Source organism: Bidens hawaiensis, unplaced genomic scaffold (genome assembly GCF_021521415.1).
Source record: "Bidens hawaiensis isolate Kalapana, Puna unplaced genomic scaffold, B.hawaiensis_p1.1 tig00011665_1, whole genome shotgun sequence".
Classification (NCBI taxonomy): domain Eukaryota; kingdom Viridiplantae; phylum Streptophyta; class Magnoliopsida; order Asterales; family Asteraceae; genus Bidens; species Bidens hawaiensis.
Genome location: NW_027491921.1, coordinates 25311 through 50838, shown reverse-complemented (window position 1 = coordinate 50838; position 25528 = coordinate 25311).

Genomic DNA, 25528 nt, shown 5'->3' with positions numbered 1-25528 from the left:
TTTGCCTTAACACTGTACCCGCACCCGACTTCATAGTTGGGTTTTTCCGGTTTCCGTGCCCTGCGGGTGATAGGTATGTGAAGGGTTTTGCCTTAACACTGTACCCGCACCCGACTTCATAGTTGGGTTTTTCCGGTTTCCGTGCCCTGCGGGTGCTAGGTATGTGAAGGGTTTTGCCTTAACACTGTACCCGCACCCGACTTCATAGTTGGGTATTCTTGGCCTCTGTTCCCTGCGGGTGCTAGGTATGTGAAGGGTTTTGCCTTAACACTGTACCCGCAACCGTCTTACGGTCAACTGGATAGTCAGGGTAAGGGGTTTTTCCCGCTTACTTTTCGAATCTTTTTGAATTTTTGAAATTTGAAGAGTTGGTGAAAGGATAAGAACAGTCGTCGTGCGACGGTTTCTTCTGACTGTGTCAGGACGTGCTGGAAGTTATGGCGACGTGACATTATATGGTCATTCCAGACGCTTTTTACGGCGCGTGGCCGCAAAATTAATGGCACTCGTCCTTTTAACAGCTGTTGCCAGCTTGCCTGTTGCCACATCTCACGGTTTCATTGCACCTTCAATTTCTCTCTCCTCCGCATTTAATTCATCGCATTAATTGCGATCACTATATAAAGGGGAAGGGGGTCCTTTGTAATTCACATCTTCACTTCTTCTCTTCATCTCTAAGGCGATTTCTGGTGAATATTCTCTTATTTAGTTGAGCATTCCTCCGAAATCGTTTCTTCTTCCTCTGCAATATGTCTTCCCATGATGCTGAAGCTGTAGCCGACGATAGGAGTACTGCTGGCGAATGCCAGTGTGCTCTACCTATCGATCTGTACCAGTATGTCGTCAGGAAATTCATGCTTGAGTCTCTTGAGCCTGAGTTTCCTGAACCTCAGCAGACTGTGTACGATGCCCCCAGTGGCAAGATCGGGGTATATGCTGCATTCTTTGTTTATGGGAACCTTAGGTTCCCATTGACAAAGTTTGTGTACCGTGTCCTGGAGAGGCACGGTGTGCACCTGACCGAGGTGCATCCGATGGCGATTGCCAAGATTCGGCATTTCGAGTGGGTGTGCCGAATTCTGGGCATTGAGCCCTATGTGGACCGCCTGATGACCTTCTATACTTGGAGGTGCATCCAGGGGTGGTACACCCTGACAACCCGGATCAAGGGTTTGAAGATTTGCGCGACCGAGCGCAGTCTCCGATCGTGGAAGCGGGAGTTCTTCTACATTTCTGCCCGCGCCATCCCCATTGCCATGAAGTTTAATAAGGGGCAAGCGCTTCCGAGCCTTCACGCTTCCAACTACCAGGAGGCGGAATGGTTCGCGAAGATATCTCGGGACCAATCTCCGGTTTACCGGTTTGCGGAGTCCGGGATGGTGATGCTGGGGATGAGCCGGGTATGGAAGGAGGCGTCTCGGTTTCCCATCCTTCTCGAATACGGTTTGAATTCTATTCCTTATGGTATGTCTTGTCTTTCTTGCTGATATGAGTTTGTCTTCTAATTGTTTCTTTTCTTTCAGAGGGGAACGATTTGGAGTCGCTCCTGTACCCGCGGGAAGCTGACGGTCCAGTGCGGGTGGGTACTCGTGCTCTAGACGAGAACGAGTTGCCCATCCTGGAACAGACGGCGGATCGGTTTGTGGAGGTCTATCCGCTGGGCCACGAGATCCTGAGCCACCGGCGGCCAGGTAAGGCGTTATTCTCTCCTCCACCCCTCAATGCTGTACCCGCTGCTGGAATTCCTGACATCCTGTCTTCTTCTGAGGAATCCGCAGATGGTCCTCCGTTGGTGCGGAAGAAGAGGGCTGCCGGCGGGAAAGGGAAGGAGAAGGTGGCCTCCACAGCTGATCCGGTGCTTCTATCTGACACCGAGTCAGATAGTGAAGAGGTGGCGGGGAACCCTGGTGGTGAGAAGACCACTGCTCCGGAGGCTACGACTGTTACCTCCGGAGAACCAATGACGACGACGGTGACCGGCATCAAGAGACCGGCTCCATCGGGTTCGTCCCAGCCCGTCCGTACGTTCAGGCTCAAGAAAACCCGTAAGTACAAACATCCTTCTTATCTTTGTAGATTTATCATACTTCATGAATTTATTGAAACACTTATCTTCTTGTGCAGGTGTGGATGTTGACGCATTCCAGGGTGGAGCGCAGAGGAGTACCTCTCCGCCAATGACGGTAGGCTCGGTCAGCCTACCTGAGGCGACGACCCAGGCGCCTGCGCCTGCTTCCGCTGGATCAGTTGCTCACTCCCTTGAGCCGACTGTTCCAGCTGAGATGACGTCACCGCCGGTGGTAAGTGCGATTTTTACAGCATCTTTCACCGAGCCGGCGGTTACGATTGCTGCGGATTCCGCGGCGGCGACCGCGGCGGCGACCACGGCGGCCGCTACTATGCCTCCGCCACCGGCAACGACGGCCGGCCCATCAGGTACGCGCAGGGCTTCTCGCCAATCTTTGTCACCTTCCCATCTGCCCGATCTTTTGGATGGATTTCCCTTAGGTTCAGGCGATGGGTTCGGTGGCTATCGGCCTGTGATCGACCCTACAGGTGCGTAGGGTTCTTTTGGCCTTTCTTATATATCTCTTCATCTTTTTCCTAACTGCTTTGTTTCTTTTGCAGTGTCGGATTCCAATGAAGTGTATGTTCCGCGATGGAACATCCGCCGAGGAACAACCCTTCGTACCCCTGTGGAGTGCGTGGAATGGGCTCGCCACGCTGCTCCCCATGGTGCGTTGGGGGAAGCCATGGCTAACTACCAGGAGGGTAGGCTAACCAATGAGCTTCGGGTTCTCCAGGCCCGGATGCAGCCGCGCGTCGAGCTGCTTTGTCGTGAAAACGACAAGTTGAAAGCAGCTCGCGCCAAGGAAGTATCTCAAGCGCGGGCTCTTCGGGAGGAGAACCAACAGTTGGCCGCAGCTGCTGCGGAGAAGGAGAAGGCCTTCAAGGCCCTCGAGGTTGAGGTTCAAGCGCGACTCGAGGCCCGCTCCAAGGCTGCCCAAGCTGTTAACGAACAGCTTCGGCTGGCTAAGGAGACTGCGAGGAACGCAACCGAGAGGGCCACCAAGGCTGAAGCCGTTGCTGAGCCTTTACGCGTGGAGAACGAGGAGCTCAAGGCCAAATTAGAGGCTCTCCAACGTGCTCATGATGCCTTGGCGATGGAAGATGCCAAGAAGCTCCAAGAGATCCTGGACCAGAGGGGCGTGCTTGACCACACCGAGCGGAAGCTTAAGGGTGTTGAAGAGGCTGCTGCAAAGGAAGTGCTACTTGCCAACCTTAACAAAAGCGAAGCCGAACGCACCCGCACTCAAGCTCAAGCCGCCCTCCAAGAATCTCTGGTTGCCAAGGAATGGCTTCTTCGAGAAGCGTTGTCTCAGGTATGTTTAGCTTTACGTCTTCACGCTTTCCTTTGTACATAGAAAAGGTGTTTGACACTTGTATTTTCTTTGTAGGTTGTGCATCGGGTCTTCTCAGAGACTACTTACGATGATGCCATGAGCGCAGCCCTCAACGCTTCTCATGAGGATGGGGAAAAGGCCGGCTTCCTGCTTGGTCTAGGGTTCGTTGAGAAAGGCGTCCCGCCTTCCAACTTCCCTTTGTTTGATGTGGACACCGAAGCTGCATATGACCAAGCGGTGAACCAGTATGCCGCCTTCCCGCATCCGGTGGTGGAGAAGGTGAAGGAAGTCGCTGCTGCTGATGATGGACTTGCTATCCTCAAGGCTTTCCTTGAACCGCCACGCTCTACTGATGGGGCGGGTCCAAGTGGAAGTGGTCCTGAAGCTTGATTCCGAAGATCCCTTCCCGCTACTAGGATAGACTAGATTTTGTTTTGTAGGCGGGTAGTTACCCGGCCATTCATGTAATATATCTTTTGTGAAATACAAATCTTTTTGTGGATAAGACTGTTATTTCCTTTGGGTTCGTTGCTTTATAAACCTTATATGACTTGCATACTTAGTTTAAATTAGCGATTTCCCAAGTGTTTAGAATAAGTTAACCTTGAATGTGGTTGACAGTAGGTTGAAGTTTTGCTTCCCCCTTTGTGAGTGTGCGGATAGGACCGGCACTTGCACTTGGTAGGATGGCTAAACTTTACCTATGTCTGACCTGCGCGTAGGTTTTTCCTTATCCTTTCAGAATGACTTTTAACCGTTCGACGCGCGGTTGTTAATGAGTTAGTGTTCAGCTTCCGCTACCAGGATTCATGCGGGTATACCGGCACTTTCACATAGTGGGATGGCTGAACTCTTCCCCTTTAACTGTCCTGCATGAAGGTCTTGTCATTTTCTGGGTTTATGCGGGTTTTGCCGCCTTCCCCACGCAATGACTCTTCTTGATGCGATGACTACCGGCATTAGTGTTCGAATCGACCGTTCAACGCGTGGTTGTTAATAGGTTAGTGTTCAGCTTCCTCTACCAGGATTCATGCGGATATACCGGCACTTTCACATAGTGGGATGGCTGAACCTTTCCCCTTTAACTGACCTGCGTGAAGGTTTGATGCTTTTGGGTTTGTGCGGGTTTTGCCGCCTTCCCTGCGCAACGATTCTTCACTTGATGCGGCGGATACCGGCATCTCCATGTGCAAAGTTCATAAAATATAAATGTAAAATCATCAGCTTCAATTTGAAGGAGAATCGTTTCCATTAGAAGTGGCTCTAGGCCTTTTCTTTACAAATTTGGAATTGATCTACATACAAACTGTGTAATTGAGCTCCCATTAGGCGTGGCTTGGATGGGAGCACCATCGAGCCGACATGTATCTTGTTCGGGATCTCGTTGTTTACGCAGTATGTGGTCTCCGTTGAAGCTGCGATTTTTATTCGTGCGTTTCCCCAGCTGGGGTTCACGCATCAGCCTGCTCGACGCTCACTTCGCCACAAGGTGCGCGAGTGTCCCATCCTTGACAAATGCTTCGACCAAGTCCTTTACGTCTAAGCATTCCTCAGTGTTGTGGCCTTTGGTTTTGTGAAAATCACAATACTTTCTCCGATCCGCGTTGTGGCGATGCCGGATAAACGGAGCCTTTGGCCACGGGAGCTCCTCCGTGGCGAATATCTCGGTCACACTCTTTGTGAGTGGCGTCCACCTGGAGTTCTTCTCCGGTTTCACGTTATCTCTTCCGCCCAACCGATGTTGGAAACCGGACGGGGTGTCAAAGTTTACCCTTGACTGCCAAATGCCCAGCTTCCGCTTTTTGTTTAATCGGGCGGTAAGGACGTTGTTTTCCCTCGTCTTCTGGGTGTAGAGGTTCGTGCTCTGTGGAAGATCTCTACCCAGTTGCCTCTCGGTTTCCGCAAAGCGTTTAGCTGCGGTCATGATGGCATCCCATGTGGATGGCATGCCATCTTTGCCCGTCAGGGTGCGGATGAGTTCCGGGTCGTTTGCGCCCTGGATGAAAGCGGCTGCGAACGAGATCTTCGCTAACGTTGCCCAGGCTTAGCTTCTTCGAGTTGAAGCGAGTGATGAAGTCAGGCAAAGATTCTTCCTCCTCTCGGACGCACTTGAGGATTGTCCACTGCTCCTCAGTGTACTTTCTTTGCTGACTAAAGTGTTGGCTGAACTTCTGTTGGAAGTCTGCCCAATCGTAGATGTGGTGGACCGGCAGACGGTCGAACCACGCTCTAGCTGCCCCGACCAGCGTCATTTGGAACATATAACACCACGTAGGTTCCGTCCAGTTACTGACGGTCGCCCCCGCGATGAATCTGTTCAAGTGATCGTCAGGGTCAGAAATACCATCTTACGTGCCTATGTTGGACATTTGTTTGGTACTTCTTGGGGCGATTGCTTCCGCAATGTCCCTTGCGAATTTGGACGTTCCCGCCCTTGCCGCAGTTGGCGTGAATGTTTTGGAGAAGTCCCGTGGGCTGTTGCCTACGTTTATTGGACTGAATGCTTCTCCAAAACGCCTTCTCGGTTGGGAATCCGTTTCTTTACGCTTCCCTTTCGCCCTATGACGAGGGTTCGCGTCTTCCTCGGATTCCTCCGAATCATCGTCGTACTCGAATTCTTCCACTTGTTGGAGTGAACGTAAACGTTCATCCAACTCAGCTTGGAACTCTTTTTGACGTGCTTCGGCCCACGCTTTAACCTCATCGAGTGTTTGGCAGGGGAGCCTCGTCTGTTGATTTTCTAACTGGGTATCGGTGAATCCCAGTGTCTGATTATTTACTTCACTTGCCCCGGCTTGGGTAGCTGGGGTAGTGTTCGTAAAGTTTGTGTACTCGGTATTCCCCCTTATAGCTGGGGTCATAATTACCAGAGTCTCTTGGTTACTAGGTTTTGGGACGGGAGTATCCTTAACCATCTTTCCAGAAGTTTTGAAAAAACTGGAGAAAAATAAAGTTCTAGCTTTATGCACGGATGGCGCCAATGAAGAAACACCAGTCGAACCCTGACAGATTACAAGTAACCTGAGGGTTAGATAGACGTTTCCCACTAGGGGTTAATTCCGGCAAGATGGTTCTTCCGATAACCTGCAAAACAGACACCGTGAGCTCGTCACTAAGAAAGGGGGGGGGGGGTTCCTCCTTGTGACCACCCTCCGGCGTGAGAATCAGTCTATATTACTCTTTGAATATAAAAGTATATTATTAATACTAGAGCAGTTATCAGGTAAATTATACAAGATATTAGATGATGAAATGATAATACCATTTGATGTCTTTTATAGCCGAAGGTGGGTTTCCAAGGAGGTTTAGCCGGCCTACTACTCTGCCAACTGTGGCCTACGCACGTGCTCTGCTGGTAATTGGTGGATAGGCAGCGGCTGACAGTGACCAGGCGTGCTGTTCACTTTTCCTTTTCCACCAACTACAGGCTAGGCACGTGGTATGGTAGGAGTTGGTGAGCAGGCGGCGGCTATTGGTCACAGTGCTGTGGCGTGTTGTCTGCCATGCTGCTGTCAGTGAGCTGTCGTATCGTTGGTCAGATCTTTTGTCCATACCTCGTCAGGTATCACACAAAAGATCCTCCATTATTATACGGACTGGCTCATTTAGGCGGGAGTTTTCCCCCTCCCGCCTTTATGCGGGAATGTTCCCGGCTTTGCTCATTCCTTCTTCAGGTGACTACTGAATTATTATTGAGTTTGAGCCTTATGCGTGTAGCCATGCTGCGCGGGTGGCCAGTCCCTAATGGCGGGTATCCGCACCTGCGGGAACAGGCGGATACTTGGAAACCATAGGGAGGCATTTCCTGCGGGACCAGCTTGCGTACCGCATGTGAGGTCGTCACAACTCTGAGCGTGGTGGGTCCTGCGGGTTTGGTAGGTCGCGGCGCAGACGTCCCTATGGTGAAGTCTGCGGGTTCAACTGCGTAGACGTCCGTTTAAGGAGTCTTGCGTGTGTTCAACAGCGCAGACGTCTCCTTTTAAGGGAGTCTTGCGGGTCCTAACCACCTCTGCTGGGACCTACCTCTTCATTATCCCAAACTGAAAGGGGGGGGGGGGGGGTGTTCTTTTGAAGGGAAGTACAAATGACACAACTCCTAAAAGCGTTCACAAAACCGTGCTGTTGTTTAGTATAGTGAATGACACAACAATTGGATTGACTAGAACATGCAAAGACTTCTAAAAAGTATTATCGTCTACTTATACATTAATTAGTTAGTTCAAAGATACCATGTCCACTATAGTTAGAATAGTAAATATATATACTTCACAAATAAAGGATTAAAACCAATTAACGATGAGTTTGCGGTCATTTTGGTGAACATTTTACTACGAGTTAAGAGACATCTAAAATGAATATGATGTGAATGAGATATTCATGCTCAAATTGATGTATTTGGAAAAAAAAAACTCCTATGTGAAATTGGATAAGAAGTTCAGCCACATAGTTAAGTACTTAAACCGAAGGGTTTATAAAAAAGAAATCAATATGCTTGATAAGATCATTCCAAGTGTTTTATTAATTTCGACACCCTAAACTAAATTCATAGACTGGTCGGTTTCGTTTCTCTAAAACAACTAAAAAAGGAAGTCAATATTGCTCGATCTGATTGTTGCACTATATAAAACACACGCGTATAGACACGTAAAAGGGAAAAAAAAATTGTATCCCTAAACCACGTCCATTCTTCATCTTCTTAAATAAATCTTGTGTTTGTTCTGTTCATTGATAAAATATGATGCCAAAACAACCGTGTCAAACTTTTACTAGATATATTTATTCCCGTAAAGAATGGCCATGTGCTACTGCACTAATCAAACAGACTGACAGAACAAGGAATATTTTTGAATTTTTTTATGTTTACCAAGGACAGAGACATAATTTCTATATGTTTTTTTATAAGGGTTAAAAAAACACCTTCGCATATGCTAAAATCTTTTGGTAGGGGATATCTATATATACAACTAATTAGTTTTTTACAACACGTACAGTCATATTTAAAAAAAGTTATTTCTACATATAAAATTTCTTTCTTTTTGTTATTATGTTATAAGGTTATAATGTTATGAATTTGAAATGTCACTAGATTATTATTATATTATAAGTAAAAATTTTATTTAAGTAACTTCTTTTAAAAATGATATACCTGCTTAATTTCCAAAAATACCAAATAAATATATATATATATATATATATATGTTTATTATAATCCGTTATCATTTAGGAATCAGCGTTATAATGTTTCGATCTTCGATATCTATCAAAGTTATAAATTCCCTGGTTTAATTTCTCAAAACATTTTCTACTTTTTCTACAATTGGTCTAAGTGCCAAATATTTGAAAATCAAATTGTCTGTTTGTGCTTGAACGTTTGGGAGATGAACGCGAACGTTTGGGAGATGAACGCATCGTTGGGCATGAGTTGTTGCCACCAACTCGCCTGATGAATCTAAAGCAAGACAAAACTAATAAACCCTCATCATAAGCGGGACGGATTGACTGACCTCCGCGCATCACGTGGAATCAGAAAATTGACCCGTGACACAAGTCAGGCTATCATCATTAGTCATGCAGTCCATGCAATTGTATATTTTCGTTACTAGGCTTTCCATCAAGAATAAACATCAGTATATTACTAACAGCAATTCATTTGAGTTCACCAACATCACATAATAGATGAGTTCACAAAAATTACATATATATTGTGTCAGAACCTATGACTTTTTTCCGACATTTTGTATGGTCAATTTTTGTTGTGTCGCGAAACTCGAGTTATTTTATCATGGGAAATATGTCGCAAATGTCCAGTAATTTTTGACAACATATTTTCATAGCAAATTTATGTAGAAAATGAGACCCTTTCAAGTAGCATTAATTTGGAATACTTGTCTTAAAAAGCTCGTCAATTTACATTTAAACGGATTATACATGTGACTCTTATTAAAATGAGTAAGTCGAGATCAGGCAACACCACACTCACCGCCAACAAAGCCTACACTACCCCAGCTACCGCCGCCACCACCATCACATCCACCCTGCCAGTGATCCCACCCCCTTTCCACGTCCTCCATTTGAGAATATAGCATGATAAACCCATTTGAGACCTTTCCTTCCACTTAGTCCAAATCCATTTGGTTAGAAGTTAGAGCTCGTTTTAACCCGAACTACAATGATACTTTTTCAAGTGACTGTCAATGATTCGAATTGCTTCGGCGTGTTACCCGACCCGTCGGTTTTACTAACATCCATGGACATTGCAATGGGAAATCAACATGTTTATTTCCTTTACCTATTTCTTTCAATTTTTCTTTTGCTAATACAAGTGGTTACAATCTAACACTTTTGCCTCTTGTGGATGAGGTAGCCTCTTGTTTGCCCCTGTCTTTGGCGCCAATCATTATGCTGCATGTTGTATTTGTGTCACATATTGTATGTTGATCCATAGTTAACGAGACAAAGATCTTATCATCTTATGATCTTGGTACCCACCACACCCCAAAAATGGATAGATGAGTTTTGGTGGGTGGTGTATATGCGAAAAAAATGAGACAAATTGTGGGGTATGTGTGTTCATGTGAAAGAGATGCACGATGGCCGTTTGTTTGGATTTCATGCCAATGCAAACTGATGTGTATTTGTTTGATTGTTTCATATTTTTTAAGACTAAATATTTCTTTTTGAAATCACATTTAGATATTGACCCTTTCTCAATTTCGTTTTATAAGAATTTAGAATATTAACTTGAATTTCAAACGCCAAATACTGTCATATTTGGTTATAGTGAAACATGTATCCCCATGAAATCTTGTGTCAACTTGGTTTTGCAACATTGTTACTAGCATTCATGAGAAATCAAAGACATGTTGCGTTCAACAAACAAAAAGAAGTAGAGCACACAGCCGGAAAGCGGTGTGACTACAAAATAACGTTAATAAAACTATATTATACTAGGGTTGAGGACTTGTAAATGTAGCCTATATTAATTTAGTCTCGATATTTGGGTATACTACTTCATAACTCTTGCATACACACATAACCTACTCGATTCATAGGTCTCATATGTACTGATGTTGATTTCATCAATCATTATAGTGTTGTCCCCGAGCCTTCGGCTTCAGTTTCATTTTTTAATTCTCGTTATTTGATATTCGTAGCATGACCTAGTTCTCGAGATAGTTAGAACCACCAGGTTCATCTAACAGATGGTCATTTGCAACAACAATGCTAAATTTAACAACCTGGAGTATGATGAACAAAGGGGAAAACAAACCCTCACCCGAGAATGATGGCCTAATTGAGACGGGCTCTTTGAATTTGTTTCTAAAGCATTTCCATGCCACAATTTTTACCCGATTAAGATTTGATTTCCAAACACCGTTGACTGCTACACCATTTATCCGACTGGATGAAATGTTGGCGTTCATTATCCCATGGAAATAGGAGGAGTTCTCATCCCCTTCCATAGCCCACTTTATCCGGGATTTCAACCGTAGATCATCCAGCTTCAAAAGCTCCAGTCCTTTGAGCGTGTGCTTATTGTTTGACCAAGTGTTCAGCTCTTCCTCTGAAAGTTCTCTCAACTCGGCAAGCCGATCAAATTCTTCACAAGTGTGAATTTTCTCTATTATTTCACCATCTACGCCTACTTCCGTACTCGACACCAGTCTTTTATTCCCAAATTTAATTTTTTAAGCTTGGTCGCCAATACCTTTATCCGCCAACCCCTCTTCAACAGGCTCCTGTAAGATCTGAATTACCACCTCCCAAAATCTGGAAATTCTTAAACACGAGGGGAAAACTTTTAATGGGATCGGCCCGTAGTTGGACGCCCGTAGTCTATCTTGTTCACACCTAACTTCATTAAAATCCCCCACAATAATTCACCATCCTACCCAACTCATTTTTAACTCAATAGTTTCCTGCCAAAGACTTCTTTTGCCGCCATGTTAAAAAAGGGGGGGGGGGGTGGAGCCATGTTCATCATGTTTATCACTTGGTTTTCTCCCGGAAACTGTCCACATATCACAAGAAAATTTGGTCCTTGATGATATTAAACACCGTGAACCTAGAGGAGTCCCAGACAGACTAAAGTCAACCTGATCTACCATTAGAATTCACCCAATCATATTTTACAGTTCGTTTGTTCCATAACCGTTTGACATTAATTTACACCCATCCGAAAATTGTGTCTCCTGAATGCAAATGACAAAACACTAATTTTCTAGTCGGACCGAGTTGATCTAGCTAGATTTAAAAATGGTCCCCAATCCCCTTAGCTTACTGATACCAGATCCATAAAAACAACTACTATAGCTAGTAGTTAATACGACATAGTTACATAATCTTATGCAAATATACAACTATTAACAAGTTACATGATCGGTTTAGTTAAGTCCAATAAAACCATCTTCATATGAAAAACCGGTAAATTGCTAGACCAAATAACAAATGTTTGATGATTAACAGATGCATGAAAAGCAAATCCCATAAATTTTAAATGTGCCCTCTCGTCAATCACGAGTGGTAAACTGGTAATTAAGTGTTCCCAAAGGCGAACTAGATTGACTTTCATAAAGTTATATGCAGATTTCTAAGCACATAGTAAGTAGTACACCAGAACAACATAGGGGATGTATACGAGACAAGCTGAGCTGAGCATTTGAGCTTTAACTCGATTCATTTTGAGCTCTATGTCTAAAACTCAACCTTATTGACTAGTAAATAATTAATAATTTAACTTATATACATATATAATTATTTTAATATAAACTCATTATTATATATGACATAATATATATTATTTAGTTTTTGTTTTTTCCAAATTTCATGTAATTGTATATTTTACTATATAAATAAGAGATACTATATTTATAAAATAAAAATCAGTTTAGACTCGCGATACTAGTCAAACTCAATATGTGACGCTCGGGCTTGTTTAAGCTCGCCTTGATTTGAACCTTTTGTGAGTCAATCTCAGGTTGTTCACGAACGGCTCAACTCGTTTACACCCTTGGAACAACTGTGTATGATAACAAAATAGTCTGTTGAAGTATCCCTGCAACAATATATTGAAACGGTGGGTGTAACAGATAAGAAGATTAGAGAAATGTTATCTAATGTTTGCACACCAGTGGCAACAGTAAAATGTATTGTAATGGCAAATATTACTCTACCTTCTTTGCCCAAACTGAAGAACTACCAAACTTAAACTATTTAAAAATGTCGACCCGTTTACACAAGAACAGGTTGGGTTATGTTATATCACTAATGAGGTAAAAAGAAAACGGGACGAGTGGACTGAACATCTCAAATGTACTCAAATGCATAAACCCTCCCAACATGCTCTGGTAAAAAAAAGTAAGATGAATAACTTAATATTGTAGTAACGCAGGTATATATAATCATATTTAACACATTACATATATATAACTGATTTAAGAAAAATGTTTAGGGTCTTTCCAAACCAACCTGACATGTTTCAACTTTCAAGCAGTACCAAAGAATCAATTGTACCAAAGAACCTTGTATAACGGTGTGGACGTAAAGAGGATTCGTTCTATCCCTTTGCTTTACGTCACACATCAAACATTTAGCAGTCAAGCAAAATCTTGATACAGCTTTTCGTAAACTCAAAAAGATACCTATTTACCGCCTATTCCTAGGATAGCAACGCTTCTTTCTATTTGGACACTTTCAGGCTAATTAATGTTACTAATAACGTCGATCAATGACCATACACATATAAGCAATTCTAACTCAATTTGATGTGTTTTTGTTGAGTTTATTAAGCTAGTGTTGCCTATTTGCTAGCGGGATTGATTTTAGTCCACAAAGTAATCATTGCCATACTTCTAAAACATCTAATTTACATCAAAGTACTTTATCTGAATAAGTGTAAAGTCATAGATTAAAATTCTCCGTAGAATGAAGTACATAAAGAAGGAACCAAAACTACCCAATATTAAAATGAAAATTGAAAAGGATCAATGAAACGAGAAAATAAAATTACCCAAAAAGATGGAACTTTACAAAAATTATATTCATATGAGCAGAAGATTCGAAAGTAATTTGAAACATAAATTATAGACTCATATATAATTTGTATTAGCAATCTTTTTAGTAGCAATCTATATATGTCTATTATCAATCATGAACGATATCTCAATTAACATAATCTTTAGAAAAATGGTTCACTTCCAATATCAAGCATACGCATAGTTACATATTAATCTCCTAAAGACTAAAATATCTAATGGTATGAGAAAGATGCTTGTAGCATTCCTTATCACCTACATACGTGTCTAAGACGTTGATGATAAGATCACTCGAATTAACAACTGTCAAATAAGAAGAGAAATCAAACCTTTAATGGCGTAACACGACGTGAAGGCAAAATAATCATGTGTTACACGTATATCAACCAAAAATAGATGTATGTTACTCAACCCTTATGTGAGCGTTAAAATAATGCAAAGAAACTTCTCGATTACGACAAGATTCCAGCAAGTCATTTTATTTTTGTATTATATGTGTATAATAATAATTTGGTTGTAATTTAGAGTGATGTTTGAAATTGGGGAAAACGAAAGAGAGAAACTAATGGAGATTATTGCCCTAAAAGAAAGAAAGAAAGAAAGAAAAAAGGATTAATTACGGTAAGGTATGGGTAGCAAAGCAATTGGTCAGAATAGAACCAAAATGTGAATGACAATAACATATAATATAACTAACTGACGATTGAAAGGAATAACCTTAATTACAGATTGATCCAAAATAACCACAAGTAGATCATTTCAATAACATGATTACAGACATCATCACACATACATACATACATACATACATATGTAACTTGTAAACGTTGAAATCACCCTTCATCATATCGTTGCCATATATCAGTCAAACACCAGCAAAAGACTGCTTTGCGTTGAGAATTGAGAATAGAATCAAGGAAGACGATGGAGGTGTGCATTAATTAAATAAATAGTAGACAAGAAGATGCTGACATGACATAGCTCTAGGGGTGCATTGAGAACGTAAAGATACATTCACATGTGATTTGCTTCGGTTTTACTCATTTAACCAGACTTTACTGAAAACTTTTTAAACTTTTTGGTTTCGTTAGGCTACAAGCTATTTTGACGAGTCAACTTGTTACCCTGTAGTCAGTGTTGCAAAAATCCCGACTAGGCACTAATCCTCGATTAATCGCTATTCCCACTTCACTAATTAATTTTGAGCTAGTCGGCTAATTAATCAGTCAACAGTCAAATCCGGCTAAAATCGGTAGTTTCCGGTTAGATTTTGACCAAAATCAGTGGTTTTCGGCGAGATTCCGACCAAATTCAGCGGTTTCTAACAATACTCCACCAAAAACTAGCGGTTTCCAGTGAGATTCCAGCCAATTTTCGGTCAAAATATGTTTGTGTGTGTATAAAACTGAAAATTACATATAAAAATGTGTGTGTGCATTTATAAAATTGAAAATATATACATTAAAGTCCGATCCAATTAATCTTGATTAACCGCTAGTCCCCACTCTACCGTCCGACTAGCGATTTTTACAACACTGCATGTATTTGTGGAACAATAAACAAAGCGAACCTTGATGGTATTAAAAATAACAAATGTTAAATCTATTTGCATTAGGTTGTTATCCAAGATGGAAATTACAAAGAAGCCGAAAGTGTGATTGTTGAAGGAAGCAGATGGATCATAAGTGAATTACATAGTGAAAACTGAAAAGCTTAAGATGGAAAGTGGATAATGTAAATTATCATTTGGTGAAAGGTAATTATTGGTTTAAATGCATTCCTATTGAAGTGAATTGTTTTGTTTGGAGGTTCTACTGGACATGGTAGCAACAAAAGAGGTATAAATGTGGGAGATAATAGGCGTGTTTTGTGTGACAGGACGTTGGAGTCCCCTGTGCACTTGATAGACCATTATTCTTGAATGGGTAAAATTACCATATTTTAACTTCTTTAAATTAGTTAGAGAAATAGTTGAATATCCATTGTAACTCAAAATGAATGAGATGGAAGGCGAGGTGATTCAAGCTTTGTGATGGTAACCTGTTGGGTGTATGGTTGGCAAGGAATGATATGGTGTTCAACAAGAAGACATTCTTGATGGTGAAAGTGATAAATGATGTTAAGATAATGTCTTTTCTTTGTGTGAGTAATTGAAAGAAGAGTATGGGCACAGGGTGGGAGAAATGGTGTCGTTTTAATTTTATAAATTTTCCATTATAGCTTGTTTGTATGGATAGGTTGTTTGTCGTTGTTGTGATTTGTTTTCTTGTATCTTGAGGCCCCTACATCTTGTAAGTGGTTTTTTTTATTTTATTTTATAAAAAAACTAGGGGTTTGCCCCTCGCGCGCTGCGGCGATGACGCGTATGGATCTCTTTGTTAACTATGCTCGGGTGTTTGTAACAATAGCAAATATATGTATTTGTTTTCACAATCAACACAATACACTCAATGATCAATAAATCATATAAAATCAGCATAAAACATATTATTTCTTATGAAATCCATCACCTCTCAGACGAACCTAGGTTCATCATGACCGAGTTATTATGGCTAAGGAGGCTCAGATATGTTCAAAAATATCATCATAGCCAACATACCAAAACTTAAAAAATTTATAATCATCAACATACACACATGGCAGCCGCCACTATAGACGGCCAAAGCCGCCGGCAACGGCTGGACAACACCCGGTCAGATTCTCATCATCATCGGGTCATAGAACATGGTTTAAGCATCTCTCTAGAACCCAATATATTCTCAGATCCACCGCCGCTAGTAATCATCCACGACGGCCGTGAAGTCACCGGAGAAGGAAGGCAGAGAAAGCAATAGGCGTCGCACAATCCGCCGCTACCACAGACAGTCGAAGCAGCCGACAACGGTGGGGAAACTCCCGTCTCTTTTTTTCGCTCTCTAAACCCACCCTTCGTCCCTCTTTCTCTCTCTAGATAAACAACCATAAAGAAGTCAATACAGAGAGCTTTTAGAGAGAAAGAGAGGTGAGAGACATGTGAGATCTCAGTATTAAGATCATAGAGAGAGAGGGGGGGGGGGGGTTGAGAGACAAGTGACATATGCTGAAGAAAGTAAATAACACGTATCACTAAAGTGGAACACGTATTATAAAACTTGTCATAATCCTGATGCATAATATATTTGTAACATATGCATGAAATAGACTATTAGTAGAACAGTAACAAATTGTGAAAGGACCCTTACTTCTCAATTAATAGTTATATATATAATTGACATTTCAAAATTGAAATAAGTTATATTTCTTTGATGTTTGTTTTTACCCTTTTTGTGACATTCGTCAATTTCAGGTCTCGATTCGTATTCATTTTGTAAACTTTATTGATGTAAACCGACCCGTTTTGTAAACCGAAACCTTGGATATAATAAAAATGATGGATTTTATGTTACAATATTGTTTTACACTTGTTGGGTCTTGAAAACATATATTTCGGTCTTTAAAACGCTTAAAAATCACTTAAAACGAACTGTAGGGACCAAAACTGCCATTTTTGAAAACTGAAAAATATCAGATTTGCACCCATAGTGTACCGCGACCAGACATCATATACTTGGGAGCGTACCGCGACCAGACTGCAGATTAGCAACTCGTTTTTTGGTTATTTTTATGTAAACATGTGACCAAAACACCACATTTTCATGCAAGACCCTTTATGCTTGACCATTTCAACTTACCATATATATACACCACCCTTTCCATCCATTAATCTCTGCTACAACTCCAAATTTCTCTCTCAAATTCAAAGATCTTAAGGTTATTTTCATTGTGTTCTTGAAGGTTTGACTTCTAAAAGTCAAACTGAGTTTTATCTTTAATTCTAACTTTTCATCTAACATTACTAGCTCTTGAATATGGTGGTACAACATATATATAATACACACCCCTTGTTACCTTTGTTGGTTACTTCACCGACTCCGGTTGGTTAAGTTTCGAACGTCTTAAGGCAAGGCTTCATGGAGGACTTCGAGTTCTTGATATATATACACACACACATAACTTATTTATACATATTATTTATGCCTAACTTCTGCTCATTTTAGTTTGTTAGTCACATTTACAAGTCTTGGGTATGTGGAGACCATCGATGAACTCATTGTGAGATGGAAACCGAACCAAACCGAACTTTTGTTAAAAAGGCTTGTTGTTGACTTTTTAGTTGTATAACTTAAATATTTTCATTTGTACATTATTATACAAGATCTATGATATATGGGTATGTGGAATCCATCTATGAACTTGTTGTGAGATGGAAACCGAACCGATCTGATTTTTACTCGCTTAAGACACACAAGTGTGTTTTTACCTATCAAGACTTGTATATTTATTTAAAAATAGTTTACAAACTGATTTTTATTATTTTCTTAAGTACTTGGAAATGTTGGATCCAACTTGATCTCATAACAAAGTTTGGACCGACAAAACGGAACACTCGCTTAACGTACGTTGTTAGTTCTAAACAATAGATCTACATACTTGGTTAAGCCTTATAAAGTTTTTATGAGTTATCTCATAACAATTAATATTTTAGAAAGTTGACTTTGGGTTTGACCATTCGTCAAGACCCGAACCAACAACCCGAACACTCGTTAAAGACCCGTTTTAGTATCTTTAGTTACATTTTAAACCTTGAACTTTAATTGATTACTTTTTGCAACAATTATTTTATTTAAAGATCTTCAAGACAACCTTTCTAAATCCAAGACTTTCTTTTATTTAGGCTTCATACGTTAAACTCGTCGTTCCGGCAAATCTCCATATAATCAATCTTTCAAGTTTATTACTTGAACGTGAGTAACTTCATACCCCGTTTTCTATCTTTTGTTTTGGGGGTGACATTTCATCTTATATAAACTAAATGTTTCATACTTGGGTCTTAAACCACAAACTTTGTTGTATACTTTACTTGAATAATTGCTCGATTTGGTGTTATATGCTTATTTGCCTATGTGTTTATCGCTTTTGGATGGTGGAACTATAAATCCTAGACCATTTGGCAACCCCTCATGGCAAGGTGTCGTTAACGTAATGCAATTAACGATAACTATAAAATCCTAAACTATTTGGCAACCCCTTATAGTTGGGTGTCACTAACTTGTTAGCGATAACTATTTTATCCAAGTTTATAGCTATTATTTATGGTTTTGTATACTAGTTTTGTGGCTTTTCTTACTTTATATCTATATGTTCAAACTTATGAATTGCTCACCAACCTTTGTGTTGACAAACTTTATTTTATGAAATGTTACAGGTTTACGTCTTGGTTGATTCGATGCTTGTGGTGAAAACGAACGTCAAGACCTCTAAGTTATTAACAAAAATGAACAATATTTGATTTGTTAAATTTTGTTATATTTTGTTGTATTTGACTTATGAATATTTGGTTATGTGACATTTTCGATGTTGTGAAATGAAATGAGTTTGTTAATTATTGTTTAAATAGTGTCATGCGCTTATGGGCAATCGTTGCACCCCGGCATGTTCCGCCGCCTTTGGTCGGGGTGTGACACTTTTACCCTTATGTATTATCAACTAGTTTGTAATTAGTTGGTAGATAGTTAGGGGTTGTTTGTTTACATCTGAATGGAACTATTCAGATGTAAACATCTGATTCATTCAAACTTCATACTGCTTGATTCTAAACAGAAAAACATCTAAATAGTTAAAATTAGGTCTGAATAGATGTTGCTGAATGGAACAGAGGTTGATTCAGATCTGACTTATTCAGATTTGAATAAACCAAACAGCCCCTTAGGTAGGTAGCTTATGTTATATATGGTGAGACTTTGTAATAGTTTTGAAATGAATGAAATCAATCCTATTTTTCCAAATTGGCATGGTATAAACCGTATTTCTGTATCTTTCCTGATCATCTTTCCTGTTCAAGTTCTGATCAATTTTTCGGTCATCATCACAGATCATATCCAACTTCTTTCGTCAATTTTTTTTCCATTTTCGGCCTTATTCTCAATTCCACATTCAAATTTTTTTGCCAATTATGCTTTGAATTTCTCTTTTCGTGTATTCATGTCTGATTATGCTTCGATTTGTATAATTTCCTTTTCGATTATTTCTTCTTTATAATCATGACTGATTTAAATTCCAGTTCATCTACCACATCTACCATACTAGATTCATTAAATCCACTTCATTTGGATCCATCATATCATCCTTGCATGATTTTAGTTTACAAACCCATTAGGTTTTATTTGAAGTTTATATTTTGAGTCTTGGATGCACTCCCAGGGGAAAGCTGGGGGAGCTTGCTTGAATGGTTTGGTAAGCAAGCAAGCAGTTATATAGGCGTCAACTCCTGGTTCTTTCTTTTTCTTTTTAGAAAGAAGAAGGCTCCCGCGACTGTAGTCTCAATCGCACTTCCCTTCCCATTTTAGAGTGTTTGAATGTAATAAGACTCCGCACATCCCTTCTAGCCTCCTTGGTAAGTCTAAGAAGAGCCATGATAAAGAATATCCTAGGAATAAGGAGCCCGGAGGGGAATCAAAGCGAATCAGCCTCCAACGTTTATTCCGAATATCATGATAGGCACTGGTGTTGGTGCGTGGAAACGAGCTATGATAATCGCTCTACAAAGAACAATTTGTCATTTATTAATGGTGAATCTGGTAGTCCTATTAATCCTTCTCATATTCCTCTATAGAATCAGTGCGGTGATATATATGGTTATATCATGGATTTTAAACACTTAATTATTAGATATTAGTGGAAGTATTTTGTATGCTGAGCATGCTTGTCAATTATGGTTAGAATTTCAAAAGAATATCCGTGAAATTGTTCTAGGCAATTGTCCTATTGCAATATATTTTACATAATTCAAAACAAATTGGAATGAGTTAATGGCCTTGAATGTTATTCCTGCATGCACACGTGAAGCAACTTGTCTTATAGAAAAAAAAATGAAGATCAAAGGCTAATGCAATTCTTAATGGGCCTAATTTCTTGCTATGACATAGTTAGAGATAAGATTCTAATGATGAAGCCTTTACCTTCTATCAATCAGGCATACGCACTGGTCATTCAAGATGAAAAACAAAAAGAAACACATGTGTTTAATTTCTCTTTTAAATCCACATTAATGAATGTATATTCTCAAGTTCAAAACAATCAGTTTGGCAAATATGATAACAAGAAGGTGTTGTTTTTTTACACATTCCAAAAGAAATGGTCATTTTGCTAGCAAGTGTTCTAAGATTTCCCAAAGATTTTAAGTTTACAAAATCTAAGCGTACAAATGCTAATATGGCAAGTGATGAAGGAGATATGAATGGTCATGACAACACTAATCCTTTTGCTTTTGCTATGCCTTGAGACACATCAACAAATACACCTTTTATCAAACTTGCATAATACAATGAGTTAATGCAACTTTTGCAACAACAAAATTTGACTAAAGACTAGCAACTAGCGAACAACCAACTACTTATATTCATTATGATAACTTTGCAAGTATAATGGCTTGTAACTCTACGTATATGCACAATAAATGGATTATTGACACTAGAGCAACTTATCATATGACTATGTGCACCAATTCTAAATTGTTTACCAACTTATATTACACTTCACATCGTTTTCTTATTGGTTTACCAAATTGCAACATTTAGAAAATTCCTTATGAACAGGTTCATTTCCTTATTGTACGAACAAGAACCAGAAGTTTTATAATCCCAAAGTGTCTGTGATGGTGTTATAAAGGTCATGAGATCCATTTGTTGATAGGCATTTGTATGCCATGATTGTGGGGTTCCAAATAACCAACTCCTTGGCTTGTAGAAACATAAGACATAGGAGACCATCCAAGTGTGCAAATATATAGATGTCCATGGTGAGTGGTTGGATGAGGAAGCGAATCTTTGATCGAGGGCCATAATCAGCCGTTTGATTATCAATCAGATAAACATACCAATCATGACTGCGTACCAACAACAATTTTTGGTTGGTCTTAACTAAAGGACTTGAAGAGTGTTGTTTTTCAAAATCAGTCGTGAACAACAATTGACGCCACTCTTTGCAAACCCCGTTACACTTTGTGATTGTGATGGCCTTGTTGGTATGAGTGTCATAATGCATAAAAGAAGTATCTCAACATCTAAGAGCATCCACAACAAGCTCCTTTTCCCAAGGTTTGAATCTACATGACAGTTGACAAACTTTGAAGATAAACTTCCTTGTTGTGGAGTGAAGGTTTTGGATGTGAAGTCATCCTCTACAAACTTGCAAAGAACTAGTGACGTGGCACTCTCTCTCACATGCACGCACATATTATACACACACACACACATTTAATGTTTTTAACAGGGCTTGTAAATGCATGTTGTTGTGGAAGAAAATGATGTTTTTGAGATAAGTTTGGAATATGATGTGGCGATGATATGACGGTTTATATGAGTTTGTTGTTGTAGATGCTCTAAGTCCTGAATGTGTACACTATTTCTTGCAACTGAAAGTCTGGATGTGATTAAGAACTTTTTAGAAACAAGAATGAGAAATTTATTTTCAACGATGGTAAAGTAATAGTGTTGTAACATGAAAATGTAGTGATAAAGTTAAAAGGTCTCTAACCGCCTAGCAAAATAGCGACACAAGTGAGACACACACACAAGGCTTACATCTTTTTTTTCAGCAACGTTATTATGGTTGTTGGTATGTGACTTATGGAATTGAATGAGTTTATTTTTGACGTAAGAGTTTGGCATTGAATGTATGCTGCAAGGTGTGTGAGTAAAAATGAGTGTGTTGAGTGTGGGTTGTAGGCGATGTTTGGATTTTATAAAAGAGAGTGATTATGAAACCGAAAGTTTGGTTTAATGTGATTGTTCAATGCGATAATTAACAAATGTTTGATGATTAAAATGATGCATGAGAAACAAATCACATAAATTTGCCCTCTCATCAATCGCGAGTGGTAATTAAGTGTTTTCAAAGGTGAAATAGATTGAATTTCATAAACTTACATGCAGATTTCTAAGCATATAGTAGTACACCAGAACCACATAGGAATGTATGCGAGACAAGCCGAGCTGAGAGTTTGAGCTTTAACTCGATTTATTTTAAGCTCTATGTCTGAAACTTGACCTCGTTGTCTGTTAAATAATTATATATACATATAACTATTTTTATATAAATTCATAATTATATATGACAAACCTATTTGGGATCAAAGGGGTACATGTACGGCTCTCGTCTTTACCCAAATGATCAACATCATTTACATCATATTATTGAGTTTTTTATTTAAGGGTTTAGCAAAGAAAATATAAGAAAATTTTTCTTTTTTCATTCCTGAGTTTTTGTTTTAAAAGAAAAGAAAGAGAATGGAAAAAAAAGTTAAGGTTTTTTTTTTTCATCAAAACTTTCTAGTCAAATATGACTTAATTGTGAAGGAAAACTTTATAGCTTATTACAATATTACTAATTTACCTTATCTCAATCCTCTTTTCCATGTTGTTATGATGACATAATTGTAAAGTTACAATTTTTTTTCCTATTCTTTCCTTCCGATATAACTCAAGAATGTAAATAACACTTTCTTTTGTTTTCTTTTATTTTAACTCGAGAATGTCTTTTAAGTATATAATTTCTTTTTCTCTTCCCGGCTATATCCAATCTTATCATTTATTTTTCTTTTATTTTAAACCCGAAAATGCAATGTTACTAAATCACAAATTGATTGGAAAATAAAAACATTATTCTGTCCACAAGACACCTCTATGAGCTAAGACTTGGTTTGCATCAAAATACAACTGAAAAGCCTTGTTGCTTTATCATTCCAAGTATCTTTACTCCGTTTTTTTGGTCAGTAGGTTGTAAAACGAATTAGGGGTATAGAAAGAGTTGCGATGGGCATGGATAACGGGCTTCAAGACTAACGAGCTAAACAATTTGGCATTGAGAAAAAATTAAAACTAGAGTGTCTAGGTTATGTTAAGTTTCCCTATACCGCTTTTAACACATCAGTTCGTTTATGAATTTAAAAGGTTTCAAGAGACGGCTAACTAAAATAAAGTATTTTTACTAAACTTGACTTGAGATTGACGAATGAACACATCTATATAGTAGATGCATTTTATTATTATTTATGACATATTTGTTATCTTATAACTGGATCACCCGTTCTAGAAATTAAATATTATGAGTTAGAATATAATAATTTATATCAAAAAGAAAAGATACGTGAAGTTGGGCCGAAAAGAAACCGCATGCCAAGGGTTGAGTTAATTGCATTAATGTTTGATAGTCTCTCTACAACTACAAGTAATATTAACTTGGAGATTAAATTTAATTCGAATGGGCTGGACTTCACAAAAAGGGATTATCGATTGAAAAGCTTGGGTTTGATCACTAATAAAAGAAAAAGAAACCCTACACAAAGAGAGGCACGGTCGGCAGACTTGGAAGATATTATTATTTTCTTATTGGAGTTGGTAGAAGCAAAACAAAGGGAGCAGCGAACGGAATGTTTGTTACATGATTGGAGTCTTGACAAAGACAGGCACAGGTTAGACCACCTGTACTGGTGCGTTATGTGCTGCGTGAATGACGAAAACGCAGGGGGAACACCGCCCCCCCTGCGTTATGTTAATTTTTTTTTTCCGTGTTTTGTCTAAAACGCTACAACGGGCACGGAAATCAAAAATGTTACCGTTGAATGAGCCGTTGGAGTTTAAAAAAAAAAATTATTTCCTATATATTAAACCATTTCATCCCCAATCAAACCTCATTAAATTTATAAAAATTCTCTTTTAACTCTATAAAAATTCCTTTACACCAAATTCACTATATATGGATCCTCCATCTATATATAAACAGTTTTTCGGGCCCGACAACAAGCCGAGGACGTGGAGGAGGAACGAGCGGTTACAAGTGCGATTATGCTCGCGACACAATATATGAGTTCCGTTACGGGTGCGATTAGCTCTCCACCCCCCGTTTCAACAAGAACATATATCGAACGAGATCGTGCCGAAGCCAACAACCGGTTGATGGCGGATTACTTCTGCGACACGCCGAGATTCAAGAACCCGAAGACCTTTAGGCGTCGTTTTCGGATGTCTAAAAATTTATTTATGCGCATCACCAATGATTTGGAGCGTGAGTTTGATTACTTTAAGCAAAAGCCTGACGCTCGAGGGACGCTAGGATTCACGGCTATTCAGAAGGTTACGTCAGCCGTGCGCGTGCTCGCCTACGGAAACACGACCGACATCAACGACGAGTATTTAAAGATGGCCGAAAAAACAAGTCGGGACACCTTGGAGTATTTTTGTTACGGTACGTTTTGTTTTTTTTTTTTAAATAGTTTATCACTTGTTTACTGTGATCATTTAATTTATAAAAATTTTGTAAAATATAGGAATATTTAAACTATATGGACCACATTATCTGAGAGAGCCCAACGTTAACGATCTACAACGTCTTTACGAGGCACATACAAGGGTACATGGTTTCCCCGGCATGATAGGAAGTGTAGATTGCATGCATTGGGAATGGGCTAATTGTCCAACTGCATGGCGAGGTCAATTCACACGAGGTGACCAAAAGGGACCAACGGTCAGCCTTCAAGCGATCGCTTCATACGACCTTTGGATTTGGTCGGCATTCTTTGGTGTTCCCGGTTCCAACAATGACATAACCGTCTTAGAGCAGTCTCCTGTGATGGAGAGTTACATATCTGGGACCGTTCCCGTCGCTTCGTTTTGGGCTAACGATAACTTCTACGATCATGGGTACTATCTGGGTGATGGAATATATCCAGAGTTTGCGTAATTGTTAAAACATTCAGAGACCCGATGGATGAAAAAAGACAGTATTTTAAGAAAGTGCAAGAGTCTGCGAGAAAGGATATCGAGAGGTGTTTTGGTGTTCTTCAACAACGATGGCATTATGTTAAAAATCCTTGTCGTCTGTGGTCTTTAGAAAGAATGAGATGTGCTATGTATGCGTGTATCATAATGCATAACATGATCATCGAGGACGAGGGAAGAGCAATATGTCCAACTTTCATACCGGACCCGGATCCACCACGGACTCCGGCAAGTA